Source organism: Chelonia mydas, chromosome 2 (assembly GCF_015237465.2).
Source record: "Chelonia mydas isolate rCheMyd1 chromosome 2, rCheMyd1.pri.v2, whole genome shotgun sequence".
Classification (NCBI taxonomy): Eukaryota; Metazoa; Chordata; order Testudines; family Cheloniidae; genus Chelonia; species Chelonia mydas.
The window spans coordinates 84960759-84977310 of NC_057850.1; the positions used below are offsets into that span (position 1 = coordinate 84960759).

The window sequence follows — 16552 nt, forward strand, 5'->3', positions numbered from 1 at the left end:
AAAAGGCTTGTTTGTGGTTTGGGTTGCCAACCCTCCAGGACTGTCATGGAGTCTCAAGGAATTAAAGATTAATCTTTAATTAAAGATTATGTCATGTGATGAAACCTCTAGGAATACGTCCAACCAAAACTGGCAACCTTATTTGTGTCTAGAATATTAAGTAATGTTATATGGAAGTCTAAACACATGGCTGAAGCTTATGGGTATAACTGGGTTTCCCAATAAAGCATACAAAGAAAAAAAAAACAGTGTTTGATGGAAGAACTACTTATAAAAGGGTAAGCCTATACAGTCCTTTAATGGCCAGGGTGAGAAATGATTTATTACACTGTATTTGAGATCTCTCAAACCACATGGTATTAAAATAGGAAAATCCTGCTTCCATAGAATTTCTGCTGACAGCTTCTCAGTTAGCAGTGCTCTCGTGCTAAGTGCCAATGTTTACTTAGCTGAAATGAGGTTATTTTGCATGAAGAAAAGGATCAGGTACTTTCTTGGATAGACGTTGTTTACGTAAACACTATTACAGAAGATCTTCTGAAATACTTTATTCTAAGCAACTTCTCAGAGTTTTTGTGAACGTTAAAGCCCAGATCCTCAGCAGGGGTAAACTAATGTAGTGCCATGGAAGTCAGTGGAACTATATTGATTTACATTATGGCTGGACTGGGCCCAAATTTAATCCTGGTGATGTATCCCACATTCTCTGCAGTACCTACTTGGAATGAGTGAGCCACAAGGTGCTTTTAATTCACAAGGAGCTGAAGCGTGACTTTGCTGTGCTATGCTGTGCTGCCTCTGGAGCAGAGACTTGTAGAGTTACAATCTGCCTCCTGGCTAGAAAAAGGATAGTGGAAGTAATTCAGGGCCAGATTCTGCTACCCTTTACTCACAGAGAATAGTATTTTACTCTGTGAGTAGTGGCACTGAAACCAATGGCAGTATTCAGAGAGTAAATCTCCCTAAGTAAGAACAGCAGAATCTGGCAGAAGGGTATTGTAGAAAACAGAGTTCATAGAAGATACAGCAATGCTCCCAAACTGGAACCATCATGATTTGATTAAGCAGGGATGAAATTATCCAGATTTCTAGGTGCCTGCATATCTTTGACAATCTGCCACATGCACAGTAACCAGAACTACTTTCCAAACTTAGAGCCAGATTCTGATCCCCTTACTCATGTTGAATAGTACCTCACTCCACAATTAGTCACATTTTTTTTGTTTCAGTGGGAATGCTTATGTAGTAAGGTGCTATTCCATGTAAGTACAAGAGGCTGGATCTGGCCCACAATTTTCTGGCTACTGACAATGGGCCAGATTCAGACATCCATACTCATGGTGAATAACACCTTAGTCTATGAGTGTTCCCATGGGACCGCAAAGCGACCACTAGTGGAGCAAAGTGCTATTCTGCATGAGAAAGGGCATTAGAGCCTGGCTCAATATCTGTAGTTATGCAAGCAAAGCTTTTTCTATCCATTTCCCTTTACCCTTTATCTGTCTTGTCTGTTTAGCTTGTAAACTCTTTAAGGTAGAGACCATCTCTTTTTCTGTGTTTGTCCAGGGCTTAGCACAATTGGGACCCATTCTCAGTTGGCCATGAGGACTTCTAGAATACAAATAATAAATAACAACAGCAAAGATAATGATATATGTTCTACAGTCTCATGCTTCAGGGCATAAAGCAAATGCCCTGTGTGGCCAGGGAGGAATGTGTAGAACTGCATAATTGGATAGAATAGATGCATTATGGGGATTGTAGGAAAAATGAATGGAATGGTTGACCTGTAGCCTTAATACCTGCTGGAACCATAAGTATTTTTCATGCTAGGTGTCTTATACGTAACAAGGCAAGGAGAAGTGCTTCAAAATGTAGCTTATTACGAGAAAATGGCTGAGCTTTGCTTTGGTTCTTATTTTATATGAAACTATTAGCACATCCTTAACAAACCCCCATGCATTTACAGATGTGCAGACATTTCCAAACTATCTCTGGTCTGTTGGAATGAGATTTAATTGAAATTCTTTCTTCTCAGCTAAAAGGGACTCAGCAACTGTGCTTGAGAAAATCTTTTTCTTGGAATATACAGTGAGTATAGAAAAAGAAAAGGAGTACTCGTGGCACCTTAGAGACTAACCAATTTATTTGAGCATAAGCTTTCATGATCTACAGCTCACTTCATCGGATGCTCACGAAAGCTTATGCTCAGATAAATTGGTTAGTCTCTAAGGTGCCACTAGTACTTCTTTTCTTTTTGTGAATACAAACTAACATGGCTGCTACTCTGAAACCTATGGAAAAAGTTATTCCTTTTTATTTATTTTTTTTAGTTACATGAAAAGGTACACATGATGTTTAAAAGGCTCAGTGGCAAGGCACTCGCCTTAAACCCTGTAAATCATAATGTGTTATCAGACATGTGCCTCTAAATTGGTTGTCTCATGTTATCCTTGAATAATGTCTAACTTGCATAAGCTGTTTCACAGGAACATGCATGAATGCAGGATCTCCAAATGTTAAAAACATCAGCTCTTTCCTTGTGTGTGTTAAATTCATTTAAGATTTCTCCCCAAGGCTGGGCTAGCATTAACACAGTCATGAAGGGAACGACCATGGGCCCTCGCCAGTTCAATTCCAGTTTCACAAATGTTGAAATGTACTCCAGAAACTTGTTCAGAAGCCCCACTGTGTAACTCACATGATTGCTCAGTCTAGTAAGCAAAGTGGTGCTACAGTCTACTTGGAAGATATATGTATTCCCTAAGCTGAATGGGGGGATGAGCTGGTTGACTCAGTGTAATGGGAAACAGAGCTTTGTCAAAGCGCAGAAGCTCAGCTATTACTAGAAAAAGTCCCTTTCTTAGGATGCTCATTGTGGAGGCCCACTGGTGGGAGCATGTGGAGTTGTCTGCTGCCCAGGCTACCCCATCTCTATAGAGAAAGGGCTTCAGTTAGCAGAGCTTTCAGTCTGGCACCTCACAGGTGCATGCACTTGAAAAGGCTGCATAAAGCAAAATATGGAGAGAGTTTTTTGGGACATTTTTAATCAATCAGTTTTATCGGTCCTGCATTCTGGCGCCAATCATGTAAAGCACTGCCAAGCACCTGCTTAGCTTTAAGTGCTTTATTGAGTCAGTGTCAGAGTGCTCAGCACCTTGCAGGATTGAACCCTTGTTTTGTTTTTCTGATTTGCAGAAAAGCTCTGGTCAACGTGCGGTGTAATGCTTTGATTTTGACAAAAATTGCTGTGTTATTTTTCAATATTTTATTCGTATTTCAGATTGGCCCCTTAATGGTCAGGACCAAGCAGAGTCAAACCATGGGTTGTCAATGCCACTGGTTAAAAACGTTTCCCCCAACACTGGTCTGTGTATAAATCACAAAATCTAGGCCCTGGTTTCTAGAGGACTAGACTGTAGCCTGAGCTGAAGTTTTTCCTGTTTCTAAAAATCCTTGTTACTTGTATTAGAATTGAAAACTCCTAAAGCTCAAGAATAAAGATTTGTGGGAAAATATCTTGGTACAGATCATTTTTTTTGTGGTTGGACTGAATAACCCACACTACCAACTGGAAAACAACATTTCACTTCTGAACCCTTTCACTCTCCAAAGGCTAGGTTGTGCCTTTAGGCCAAGCCCTGAACAAGAGTCAGGGAAACTGCACCATCCCAGGAATGGCCCCAACAGCGGCTATGCCTCAGAGACAATGCCTCAGTCACAGTTCCCTCCCACCTTCCCTCTTGGAGGGGGAGAGAAGGGATAGGTAATTATTTATGGCACTCAGGTGATAAATTGCAGTCATCATGCACCTTTGATTACCTTACCTTACCTGCACTCTGCCTGCTAGTCTACTCACCAAGATTTATTCTAACAATCCAAATAGCTGACCATCCTCAAACAGCAGTTGTTTTTTTAACAGGAAAAAAATCTTTCCTTCTTCAACCTCCACTTCCCTGCTTATAAAATTACATTGGTCTGAAGCCCAGGAAAGACCATATATTGTCCTGGGCCAGTGACAAGTTTAAGGTGCGATATCTCAGGATCCACAAGCATTCAAAATTGGAGCTTTGTGTTATTGGAAATTCCTAACTGGGACACGACACTTCTTATATACGTAGAAGGGCCCAAGATACCAAATTTTTAAAAACCGCTACATTTTTGCTTATGGCAAAGGCACTTTAGATATTTTGCAGAAGTTTGTAATGTAATGTTTTATTAGTTGCAATTTCTTTCTGTCTTGGAGATTTGTGCAGTTTGAAAAGGAATTATTTCATCCATCTCTGAATGCAGGTCTGCCTGGAGTGAAAGATGACTGCTTACTTAGGCTGCAAATTCTTTAAGGCAGGGACCATCTTTCTGATACATGTATGTACTCTGAATAGCACAAATGAGGCTCTGATCTCTGATTGAGAACTCTAGGTGTTATCAGAATACAATAAATAATAATTTAGCAGCACACAACAAAAAATATATAGAGCAAGGAAGTAGTATATAACAGTTGATTGAAACAACAGGGGCAATTTAAATAGGCACTAGGCAACTACTTACACTGAAATTTGGCCAAAACACCAGGAATAACACTACAGTATTGTTGCTGTGTTGGTCCCAGGATATTAGAGACACAAGATGAAGAAGAGCTCTTTGTAAGCTTGCAAGCTTGTATCTCTCACCAACAGAAGATGGTCCAATAAAAAATATTACCTCACCTGCCTTGTCTCAGGAGTAACACTGATATTCCTGCAAAAATTACCATGATATCTTAACAAAATTGTAAAGACTTGGGCCCCTAATTGAATATACCATCTGTAAAAGGGGACCTCCGTATAGGACCCAGCCTACCATCATGCTGGCATATTGATTCAGTACTAGCTCTGAGAGAAGAGTGCTACCTACTGAGTCACCAGCACATGTTAAGATTTCCTTGCAGGTCTTCCTTCCAACTACTTACCTTGGCGTCCCCTACTTAGTTTCACAATTTCACATCCTCAGATGTGAGGGCTGCAGACGTTAGCTGTTGTACTGCCTCACAGAAGTGCTTTGATGGTTTTAACATTTGGAGCAAGGCTGATTTCTTTCTCCTCCTGTGTCAGAGTGCAGAGTTGTGCATTGTGCTCACCTTTGCCCTTCTCATTCCAGATTGACACATTTCAGTATTTCATCACTCTTTTGTTAGTAAATGATGCACATAGTCTTGGGGATCTGGGATTAAGAGGAGCTTCCACTTTGACAGCCCACCATAGAAGTGCTTATACATGTTGTTTCTTCGGCTTTGTATAAATGTGTGTGTTTGAAAATGAATGTGTCTTTTTGCTTTTATTAGCAGTCTGGTCTCTACAATATAAAATTGAAACCATTTGGGTGTGACAATAATGACCAGAAGTTTGGGCCTGTTTTGTTATATGTACCTGTTAGATTGTAACTCCTGTTGCACCCAGTCAAAACTTAATACAGCAATAGCTATCAATTGCAGTGGGAACTAGCATGAATATTGTGGTCAGATCCTAGCCCCTGTTGCATTCTCTTTGCATTGCTCTAAGAGGGCAAAGGGGATGGATGTGATGAGTGTTCTGAGCCTGATGAGCCATCACTGAACCTAATGGATCATCGGAAATAATTCCCTGCAAGTCCTAAGGGTCCAGCCAATCCACAAGTTAGGGTTACCTGGTTAGAACCTAAGGTAGGTGTATAGGCTCCCAATGAAAGCAGCCATTCCAGTCTGTTCAATGTCACAACCTTGTTGGGGATACTCCCAGTTGCCTGGTAGTTCTGATAGATTGCCTTTCCTCCAGCCATGCCCAATCACCCAGCTGCCCTGACAATGAAAAACCAGCTTAAATAGCCTGCTGGGGATTTCTTTGTGTGGGATAGGCCTGAGTGTCAGAAAGCCAGTGTAGGCCAGCCCATACTGCCTTCTAATTTCCTCCTGTGGCATAGGGGGTATTCTGGGTGATGGAGTAGGGTTGGAAAGCACTACACTCTTGCATCGCAAGAGCCTGTTTGTTAAAGTGATTCTGTGGCAGTGAAACATCCCCCAAGGGGTGAGTCATTACTGATGGCACAAGTTACAGGACCCCTGAGGGTGAACTGGCCCTCATTACACAGTACTGAGATAAGGGGCAGACAGGTGATGGAAACCCTGCCATGTGTGTCAATTATTTCTCAGCTGTACCTCAGTATTTGGCTTTCTCTCTACATATACCCACTATCAATGTAACAGGTTTCAGGGTGGTAGCTGTGTTAGTCTGTATCAGCAAAAACAATGAGGAGTCCTTGTGGCACCTTAGAGACTAACCAATTTATTTGGGCATAAGCTTTCGTGGGCTAGAATGATGAAGTGGGTTCTAGCCCACGAAAACTTATGCCCAAATAAATTGGTTAGTCTCTAAGGTGCCACAAGGACTCCTCGTTGTTTCCACTATCAATGTAGTGCTTGAGCATATCCCAAGTGTTCTAAAAACTTGAAACTACAGGAGTATATTTCTCTTTCCAAGAGAGAGGAAGAGTGTGATTATTTTTGGTGGTAATGCTGTATGTGTACCTTATTGAAGGAAAGCCAAATCAAGGGGATGAGTTTAGCATTTAGTCCTGGCTTCATTACATTTTGATTCTGAAGGGAATATTTATGTATATTTTACTTAATATGTGATCTTGCCAGGGTTGGCACCTACCATTGCTTCTAATATGGATGTTTTCACATCTGCTATAAACAAAAGCTGGTTGTTATCTTGAGTTATGGCAGCCACATGGATACCAGCTCACACAGTCTCACCAATTTTATCTACACAAAAACAAAAAGCAGACTATATGAAACATTAGTACATTATAAAGTCTGGAGAATGTTGTCTGCAATTACAGTGATTGGTTAATGAGGCTGTCACTGCAATTATGGAAGTGCTTCCAGAATCCCCAGCCCCCACCCCCATCTGAAATTTTATGTCTTATCACATCTCATGCATTTTGCCTTCCTTTGATCCACTACTTTCACTGCACTTTCTAAAAGTTTTGTTCAGCAGCTTTTTCTTACAAAAGCACTGGTTGTGCACCCACCACTTTCTTATATTCAGTGCTTGCATTGTTGAAAATCGTTGCACAAACACATGCCAGTATTCAAGAGTGGTTTGATATCAGAAGGAACGTTGCCAGGGGAACAGCTGCAGATTCAGATAATCATGTATCCAGCATAAGGAATATATAAGAGCAATAACATTACCATTTGATTGGTTTTCCCAGGCATCTCAGTTTGATTTAAAGTGAATGGCAGGAACTGATACTGAAAATCCCAAAGATACAGTTATGTTAGACCTGAAATTGTGGTGATTCTCTTGGTTTAATAACGGTTTATAAATCTTAATGATGGGCTTGATCTTGTAAGCATGCAAAAATCCCATTTTGGTCTATGTTTTAAATAGAACAGGAGTACTTGTGGCACCGTAGAGACTAAAAAATTTATTTGAGCATAAGCTTTCGTGAGCTACAGCTCACTTCATCGGATGCATTCAGTGGAAAATACAGTGGGGAGATTTATATACATAGAGAACATGAAACAATGGGTGTTACCATACACACTGTAAGGAGAGTGATCACTTAAGGTGAGCTATTACCATCAGGAGCGTGGGCGGGGGGGGGGGACCTTTTGTAGTGATAATCAAGGTGGGCCATTTCCAGCAGTTGACAAGAACGTCTGAGGAACAATGGGGGGCGGGGAAATAAACATGGGGAAATAGTTTTACTTTGTGTAATGACCCATCCACTCCCAGTCTCTATTCAAGCCTAAGTTAATTGTATCCAGTTTGCAAATTAATTCCAATTCAGCAGTCTCTCATTGGAGTCTGTTTTTGAAGTTTTTTGTTGAAGAATTGCCACTTTTAAGTCTGTAATCGAGTGACCAAAGAGATTGAAGTGTTCTCCAACTGGCTTTTGAATGTTATAATTCTTGACATGCCCCTCTGCCATGTACATTGGTCAAATTGGACAGTCTCTATGTAAAAGAATAAATGGACACAAATCAGACGTCACCCCCCACTGTTCCTCAGACGTTCTTGTCAACTGCTGGAAATGGCCCACCTTGATTATCACTACAAAAGGTCCCCCCCCCCCCCCCCCCCCCCGCCCACGCTCCTGATGGTAATAGCTCACCTTAAGTGATCACTCTCCTTACAGTGTGTATGGTAACACCCATTGTTTCATGTTCTCTATGTATATAAATCTCCCCACTGTATTTTTCCACTGAATATATCCGATGAAGTGGGCTGTAGCTCACAAAAGCTTATGCTCAAATAAATTGGTTAGTCTCTAAGGGGCCACAAGTACTCCTTTTCTTTTTGTGAATACAGACTAACATGGCTGCTACTCTGAAACCTATGTTTTAAATGTTACAGATAACCAAGTGCATTCAATGGGCCCATTTCTCCATTGGGCAAAGCAGGTGTAAAATATTGCCATTCTGATCTGTTAACTGGCAACTGTAATTGACTGCAAAAAGTCTGTGTTGTGCCTAGCACAGTGGGGCTCTGGCCTCTAAGAATTCAAAGAATAAATAAGGTGCAAGACAGTGGAGAATTAGGCCTTATGAGCTAGATCCTCAACTCGTGTAACTCCATTGACTTAACTGACAGCACTGTTGTATGGCTCTGTGTGTGTGTGTATAAGTTTCCACCTTTCATTTTTTATCTTGTTAAATGTCCTTTCATTACTTGTGATGTTTTGTTGTGGGGCAGATTGTTCCCTTAGGTAGTTTTCAAATGTGCTGCTGAACTCTCTTTTGTAAAATAAAACAAAAACAAAACCCACATTCTGAATGGCTTCCAAGTGCATGTCTACTGTTTGGCCTATGTCAAGTAATGAATAAAATTTTAGGCACACTGAATCTCTGCTCATTACACACTAACTGCATATGGCAGCCGTTTGCCTTATATTTTTTTCTTAAGGAAATTTCTTAAGGAGTCCTGAAGATTAAATATTAAAAATAATGAACATTTTCAGAAAACATTATATATACTATTTTTCACCTTAAAAACTATCTCTGAAGCTTATACCAAAATATTAAACTTTCTTCCCTCCTTGTCAAAATTTCCTGACTTTAGCCAAGGACTTTGAGAAGTCACTTTAGCAAAGCACATTTCATGATGTATTGGGGAAAAAAAATCCCTTGGTATATTGCAGTAGCTTAGCTGATTAAGTTAACATCTAATGGAAAAAATTATACATTACTTAGTTCAAATTAAATATTCACCATATGGAGGGGCAAATTCTTTGATAAATCATGAAACTAGCCAATTCTTGAAACGGTGAGTGCCAAGTGAGTGCAACCCTGTCAAATCCAATTGACGTTTTTCCATTGATGTCAGTGGGGCCATTATTTTACCCCTGGGTTTGTTTGGATTGAGACAAAGTTCCCATTTCCCTGCTCAAACCCTGACAGTCTTCCAGACTTTGCTGAAATCGTTTGTGGATTCTCACTAAGTCTGAGAACCGGTTTTGGTCCAGCAGCTGTCATCACATCTTGTGAGTGGGTTCTCCCAGGGAACAGAGGTGGGCACTGGTCAGTCCAGTGGGGTAATTCCAACTAGCGCATGCAATGTTTGACCAGAGCCCAGATGACCAGAGCCCAACATACAGACTTCCAGACCTGACTGAACTCCACACGCTTTTTGCAAAGCCACCAAAGATCGGATGTCTAGTGAGCAGCATTAGGGCAAAGGAGAAAGATCTGGATGGGTTGGGGAAGTAAGGAACATGATGGGAAACAGAGAAGGGATAGGAAGAAGATCCAGCTAAGCTCTGGATAATCATCTAGAATGGAACCCTGGTCCTGTTGATATTAATGGGCATTTTACCATTGATTTCAATACAGCCAGGCTCTTGCTCATTAACTTTTGGGACTTTATGCAAATTGTACCTGCAAACCTTTTCAGGATCACACATCAGTTATGACTGTTAGACTATTGCTGCAGATGAACCCAACCCAAAAATCATTTGTGAGTTTGGGGAATTCTAGCTCGGGATCCATATGTGTAGTTTTTAGCTCATTTCACACAATGAAAAACACATCTGAATTCAGAAATGCTGACAAATAATACTGCCTTTCCATCGTCTTGCCAACTAACTGATGGTATCAAGCTTTCACTCATTTCCTCCTTATTTTATGGTTTGTTTCCATCACTCTGTTGCCTTTCTTCTCACTTGGGCCCAGAGTGTTACTTGTTTAGTTTTTAAAGAAATGTATGGCTTGTAGGGAAAGTAATTTTTCCCATCTGGCTTTGCTTTGTGAATCTTACTATATAAATACTATGGATTAGGATAGCCAGTTTCTCCATGACATGGCTTAAAGCAAAATGAAGAAAGATAACCCCTCATTATAGAAATCTAATGAGAGAATATTATCAGAAGATCGTGAACCGGAGAAACATTAGTTCTGAATTGCTAAGGTCATTGATGTTTTCCTCTAAATGTTAAGATGCATTCATATTTTGTTTTTAAAAGTTCTAGATTGACTTAAAGGATATTTTGTTTGCCTAATGTGTGAAAATCTCCCAGTTTGTACAGCTCCTTAAGTTGTTTCAACATCCATCCATCCCTATTTCAATGCCCACTGAAGGCAAGCTCAGTACTCTCATAGTTAATTTACTCTTGAAGAAGGTGTATCCAACAAGCAAATGAATTCATCAAGGTGACCTTTAGAGCCAACATTTTTACTCCAGATAAAGAATGCCATTTCAGCTTGATTATGAAATTCAGCTAAGTGAGCAGGCAGCAGCCCTTCTATAAAACACAGCAGCATGGCAAAAGAAAAATTACTCCTACAATCAATGTGAATTTTGTTTTCCATTAGTCTTCATCTGCTGGCACTACATATTCCTCAATCTTTCCTCTTTTGTCATGCTCTGTAAATCTTCTCCTGTTGCATGACTAAAAAGAAAAGGAGTACTTGTGGCACCTTAGAGACTAACCAATTTATTTGAGCATAAGCTTTCGTGAGCTACAGCTCACTTTTATGTTTAAACCGGCTTGTGGGTTAAATACTTTTAAAATCCCTATTTCATACACTGTATAATAACACAGTGATTGGCTTTCCTAGTCAGAGCTGGGACTATAATTCAAGTTTAGCAGTTTCCTGTTAATCACAAATTCCTGTTAAGATGTTTGCAAAACTCCCCCTGCAAAGCCCACTGGATGAGTTAGATCTTTGGAATCATAGTAATGGAGGGCTCAGTCCTGCAGGACCCCAGTGGCATCCGTGGGGGGTTTGTCTAAGTAAGGGCTGGGGAAGCAAGCGATGTATTTCTGTGTTCTATCACAGTAGTTACTTTAACATATGTCACTGTAACAGCGTCCCTGCAGAGCCCCCCTTGGCTCCTGCCCCCACTGAGCTGAGAAATTCAAACAGAGACCTTTGGATGCAGTGCCAGCCTGATGCTTTTATTTACAAGCTGTGCTCCCACCACCTTTCCACCATATATATAGTCCCCTTCTTGCAGTCCACCAGAAGGAGAGAGGGGGGCCAGCTAGCTAGCTAGCTAGCTAGCTAGTTAGCTCGCTCTCGCGCGCGCGCGCGCTCTCTCTCTCTCTCTCTCTCTCTCTCTCTCTGCTTCCCCTCACTGCCTTTCCTCTTGCAGCTTTCCTCTTTCCAGCTCCCTGCCCCCAAACCCTGGCTTCCTTCCCCTGGGGCTCTTATCCAGCCCCGGCCTGATGAGGCAACAGCTGTTCAAGCTTCCCCGATCAGGGCCAGGTGGTCTACCCAGCTCCAATTCACCTCCCTTAATTGGAACTGGGGTGATAGAGGGTTGGCTAAGCAGTTTTCTGCTTACCACCCTGTCACAGTCACCTATTAATATTTTGACCATCATTTCTTCCTCTTTATTTCCTCTAAAGGCTTATCTTGAGATGTTTCACTTATCTTTAAGTTTCGGGATAATGTTATTTCACTCGAATGAAAGCAGATCTGGAGCCTGTGTGGTTAATGGATCCCAGAGTTAGTAAAATTCTGTTATGCAAGATTCTCTGATTTCTGCCTGTTGTGAGCTGGAATAGATAGAATATGTTGAGCCTCTGTAAAGGAAGCTGTAATTATGTTTCAGTGCAAGCTGCCATATAAGTTTATGATTGTGCCAGCTTCATTTTTGCAGAATAATTAGTGAAACTAAGACTCTTCCACATCCTTTCTGGAGCTTCATTTTCATGCTCTTCAGATATGATCTGCTCTAGGAATTATTTTGGAAGAAGTTCTATGACCTGCATTATGCAGGTCAGACTATATAACACAATGGTTCCTGCTAGCTTTGGAATTTGTCAACCTGTATATGAAAGTTTAGCAGAGTCCTTTAAGCCAGTGGTTTTCAAACTCTTTTTCTGTCAACCCAGTTGAAGAAAATTGCTACCCAAAACCCAACGGAGCTGGGGATGAGGGGTTTGGGGTATGGGAGGGGCTCAGGGCTGGGGCACAAGGTTGGGGTGCAGGGTGAGGGCTGTAGGGTGGGGCCGGAATGAGGGGTTCAGGGTGTGGGAGGGGACTCTGGGCTGGGTCAGGGGATGCAGGTTTTGGGGTGCAGGAAGGGGCTCTGGGTTTGAGGGAGGGCTCAGGGCTGGGGCAAGGGATTGGGGTGCGGGCTTAGCTCAGCTGGCTCCCCGTCAGCGGTGCAGCGGAGGTGCTAAGGCAGGCTTCCTGCCTGTCCTGGCACCGTGGACCACGCTGCACCCCAGAAGCGGCCAACAGCAGGTCCGGCTCCTAGGCAGAGGTGCGCAAGCAGCTCCGCACGGCTCTCACCCGCAGGCACCGCTCCCACAGTTCCCATTGACCTGTTCCCAGCCAATGGGAGTGCAGAGCTGGTCCTCAGGGTGGGGGCCCCCCACCTAGGAGCTGGACCTGCTGGTGGATGCTTCTGGGGTGCAGCGTGGTATCAGAACAGGAAGGAACTAGCCTGCCTTAGCCGGGCAGTACCGCCCATGAGACTTTTAACAGCCCGGTCGGTGGTGCTGACCAGAGCCGCCGCGACCCAGCGCCTTCCATTCCGCGACCCGGTACTGGGTCACAACCCGCAGTTTGAAAACCACTGCTTTAAGCAATATCACAGTAACCTTTGCCTGTTAAAGTGGGAGCTCTTAATTACTGTTTATTGCCCAGATTCATCAGCGTACTAAAGTACATACCTAACTTTAAGCAGAGGAGCAGGTCATCTATGTATGCAGCAATAAAATAGATGATGTTTTTTAAAGGTTTGTGTCAATTACATTTCTATTATGTGTCTCATTTTGTTTAATTCTGAGGAAAATCATACTGCAAGACCAGATTCACTGGTCATTGATACCTATTAAATGCTCAGCATTACTGCTTCTGAAATATTACACCCTTTTTTCCCTGTATAAACAATCTTCAAAATCAGCTCAGAGCTTCTTGGGCACATGGCGTGAAAAATGACAGTTCCTTAAAACAACTTTTCCTGGACTGACCAATGAAGGCCTTGATTCTGCAAAGAATGTTGGCAGGCAGAGAGTCACTGGCTTCAGTGGGGCTCCAAGTGGTATAGTAGCCCATTATTACTTATTTCTATTTATTATATGTGCCTAAAGGCCCCAAAAGATGTCACGTCCCCATTTTGCTGGGCATTGTACAAGCACATAGTAAGAGACAATCCCTGCCCTGGAGATTCTAAGCACCCATATGCGAGCTCCTGCCATGATTGTGGCCCTGGAAATTGTTAAGGGGACAGTATTAGGTTAAAGTGCATGGGCCACGTTCTTACAACCGTAATTTGTTACTAATAACACCTTAGATTATTGTACGCACACTGTCGAGAATGTTGAAATGTTCAAACAAATACTGTTTTCACTGAATTTTGAAAAACAATCATGAAAACATTTCTCCTAATATTTGATCTTGTTAAAAGTTGTCAATACAAAACCTAGAACTGGGTTTAAAATGACCTGACAGTGTCCTTTTAATGTCATAATTTATCCACACAACAGGTCCCACACAAGCGGCAGCATTGCTAGCTTTCCAGTCCTTTTATCCCTCCACTTAACTGGTGAGAGAAATCCTCTAAGGATGGGGGAGTAAGTCAGTCTCCATGACCTTCAGCCTTGAGCTTCTCAGTTAGTGCCTGTGGTGATGGTATTGCAATATGGGTACCTGTCTAGGTGGGTATGGACTGAGACCACCGCATTATTTCAGTCATTACTAACTCAAGCTGAATTCATAGCATAAAAGCTCATTGCCAATCTCCTGAGCCATCCAGGTCCCTGCAGCTCATCCTTTAAACTAAAGCATGACTAGCCAGTCCATAATCACAAACAGTGACAAGCAAGCTGCATTCTTGATCCCATGGACAATAATCTTTAAAATCCAAAAAGATTTATGAAATCAAAAGGCCACATAAAGACAAAATTTTATGAGATGAGACTGAGAAGAGTTTTGATTTCCTGTATAAAAATTTACAAGAAAACAATTTAAACTTGAAGGTGAATTGCAAAACAAAATACCATTTTTTCCCCTTTACTGCCCCTGCAGATGTATAATGGCCATCACAGAGATTGTTTCCTCCTATTTCTTTATTTTTTTTCTGCTGGTGTTGGGTTGGTTTTTACATTAGAAATATCAGGTTCTCTCTTCCTTACTTTGTTGGATGACTTTAACAAGGTCGCTGGAGGCCCTGAACAGAGATTTCACATGAGGCTGTAACCAGAGTTTCAGCTCTTCCTCCTACAACTTGGGGGTGGAAAGGGTAGAGGAAATGTGTCTTAGACAGACCTGTTTAGATAATTAAACAGACTAGTAAAGCTGTTTTTCTTAAATATGTTTGAACATTTGGAGTACTTATCTTGTTTGAAAGCTATTTATTGGTTCTCCTTTCGGCAAGTTGACAGACTTCAGTAAGGAATTGTTTCCATGGTGTATTTTCTAGAGGTGGACCCAAGCCAAAACCCGGATCCAATCATGCCCAGACTTCAGAAGTTTTGGATCTGGATGCAAATGTTGTGATACAAACCCAGCTCTGTTGTTTTCTTAATGTGAAACCTGTTGCATGTTCTCTAAAAGCTTCCTTGTGTTCTAAGTGTTCGGCTGATCTACCCTCTTGGACGCTTTCCTGAAGCAGAAAGGCTTTCACATAAATGTTAGATTTTCCTGTAATCCATGTTTTTGGCTCACTTTTCTTTCCCAGATGGCATTTTGTACTGAAGTTTTGGATTGGGTGGGGTTGCAATATCAATACAGATAGAACTCTTCATTACGTTCGATGTGGTCACTTATTTATGATTTTTTAAAATAACATTAATGGGAAATGCCTTACATCCTTTCAGTGGAAAACAAATAAATTAGCCCCGCCTTTCTATTTCACTCACACTACAGTGTCTCTCATGAATCACAGAGCTACTACCAACAGATTGTGCTTTTATTTCTCCTCTTAGGAAATGGATGAAAGGTTTAAGTTCTGACACAAACAGGAAAACACACTATGAGCATTTATCCTGAAGGCATCACCTCTTTAAATAGCTACAGAGTAGTGTGACTCTGTTTCTCACAAGGGCCAGAAACTCCACTGCTCTTTGTGTCTCTAGTCCTTGTATGACTAGAGGCATAAAGCTTTATCCTATCACAGTGTGTTCAGATAGCTTTCAGAGTGTGCATGTTTGTGACTGTAGGCTGGGAAAGGATTTACTGCCACTGGAGGCATGAAGAAACTTGGTTTCAAATATATTTTGCTCTGTTCCTTTAAGGATATCATAAGTGAGACTTTATTCGGCTCCAAGGTAAGGTTTACAGCATTTACTAAATCAATAATTTTTCAACCTTTCAGTGTTCTCTCCTTTCTTGTTTTTCTTCAACAAGCAATGACGGGACGGGGAGAAAGCTGTCAAAGATATAACTAGTGGAATTTTCCAGCTACACAGGAAAGGAAAGGGGGGACAGAATGATCCACTGTAGAAAAACAATTGGATGCATTGTAAGTGAAAGTGACTGCAAGACAGGCATAAGTGTGTGTTTTGTGTTTCCAAAAGTGTTGACTGAATGTAAAGAAAAACAAAATTACTTGAAGGTCTAATGTCATGAAACTTTTAAAGATCCTATTAATATTGCATGTAGCTTCTACAATTACTGTACTGTTTATGACAATTGTTTACCCCTACAATACAAGTTTCAGTAACTGCCTCCTGATTTACTTCTTGGAACAGAATTTTTGCTTCACATAAAATTACACAAAAATTTCCCTATTGTGTAACAGAAATTCACTTTCTTGAATTTTATGTTATATTCTAATATGTGACATATATGACACTGAGGTATTTCTGAATGTTGTGACCTGATTCTGATTTCGTTTACACCAGTTTCACACTCTGTTTATTTCAGTGGAGTTATTCCTCATTTACACCAGTATCAGGGAGAGAAGAATTAGGCCCCGAGTCTTGAATGGACCACAATATCACAAGTTACACAGCTAGATGAGAAACAACACATTTTAAATTCACAGATGCATTATCCAGATCTACAATTTCCAAATGTTCATTGAATCTGAACTTATCTAAAATGTAGTTCAGCTCTGAGTACTTGGAAGTC

The 16552-nt window shown here is 41.3% G+C and overlaps 1 protein-coding gene across 6 annotated transcripts in view; it reads left to right on the top strand.

The window, feature by feature from the left end:
- Window positions 1-16552, top strand: part of ARHGAP28 (Rho GTPase activating protein 28) — a 92456-nt gene that overhangs the window by 17130 nt on the left and 58774 nt on the right. Inside the window, exon 1 of one of the 6 annotated variants that reach the window (XM_027824757.3) lies at window positions 15340-15747. The exons of the other annotated variants lie outside the window; for them this stretch is intronic. The gene's annotated coding sequence lies outside the window, so the exon portion shown is untranslated. Of the gene's footprint in view, window positions 1-15339; window positions 15748-16552 lie in introns of those variants that run through there. 6 annotated transcript variants of the gene reach the window in all.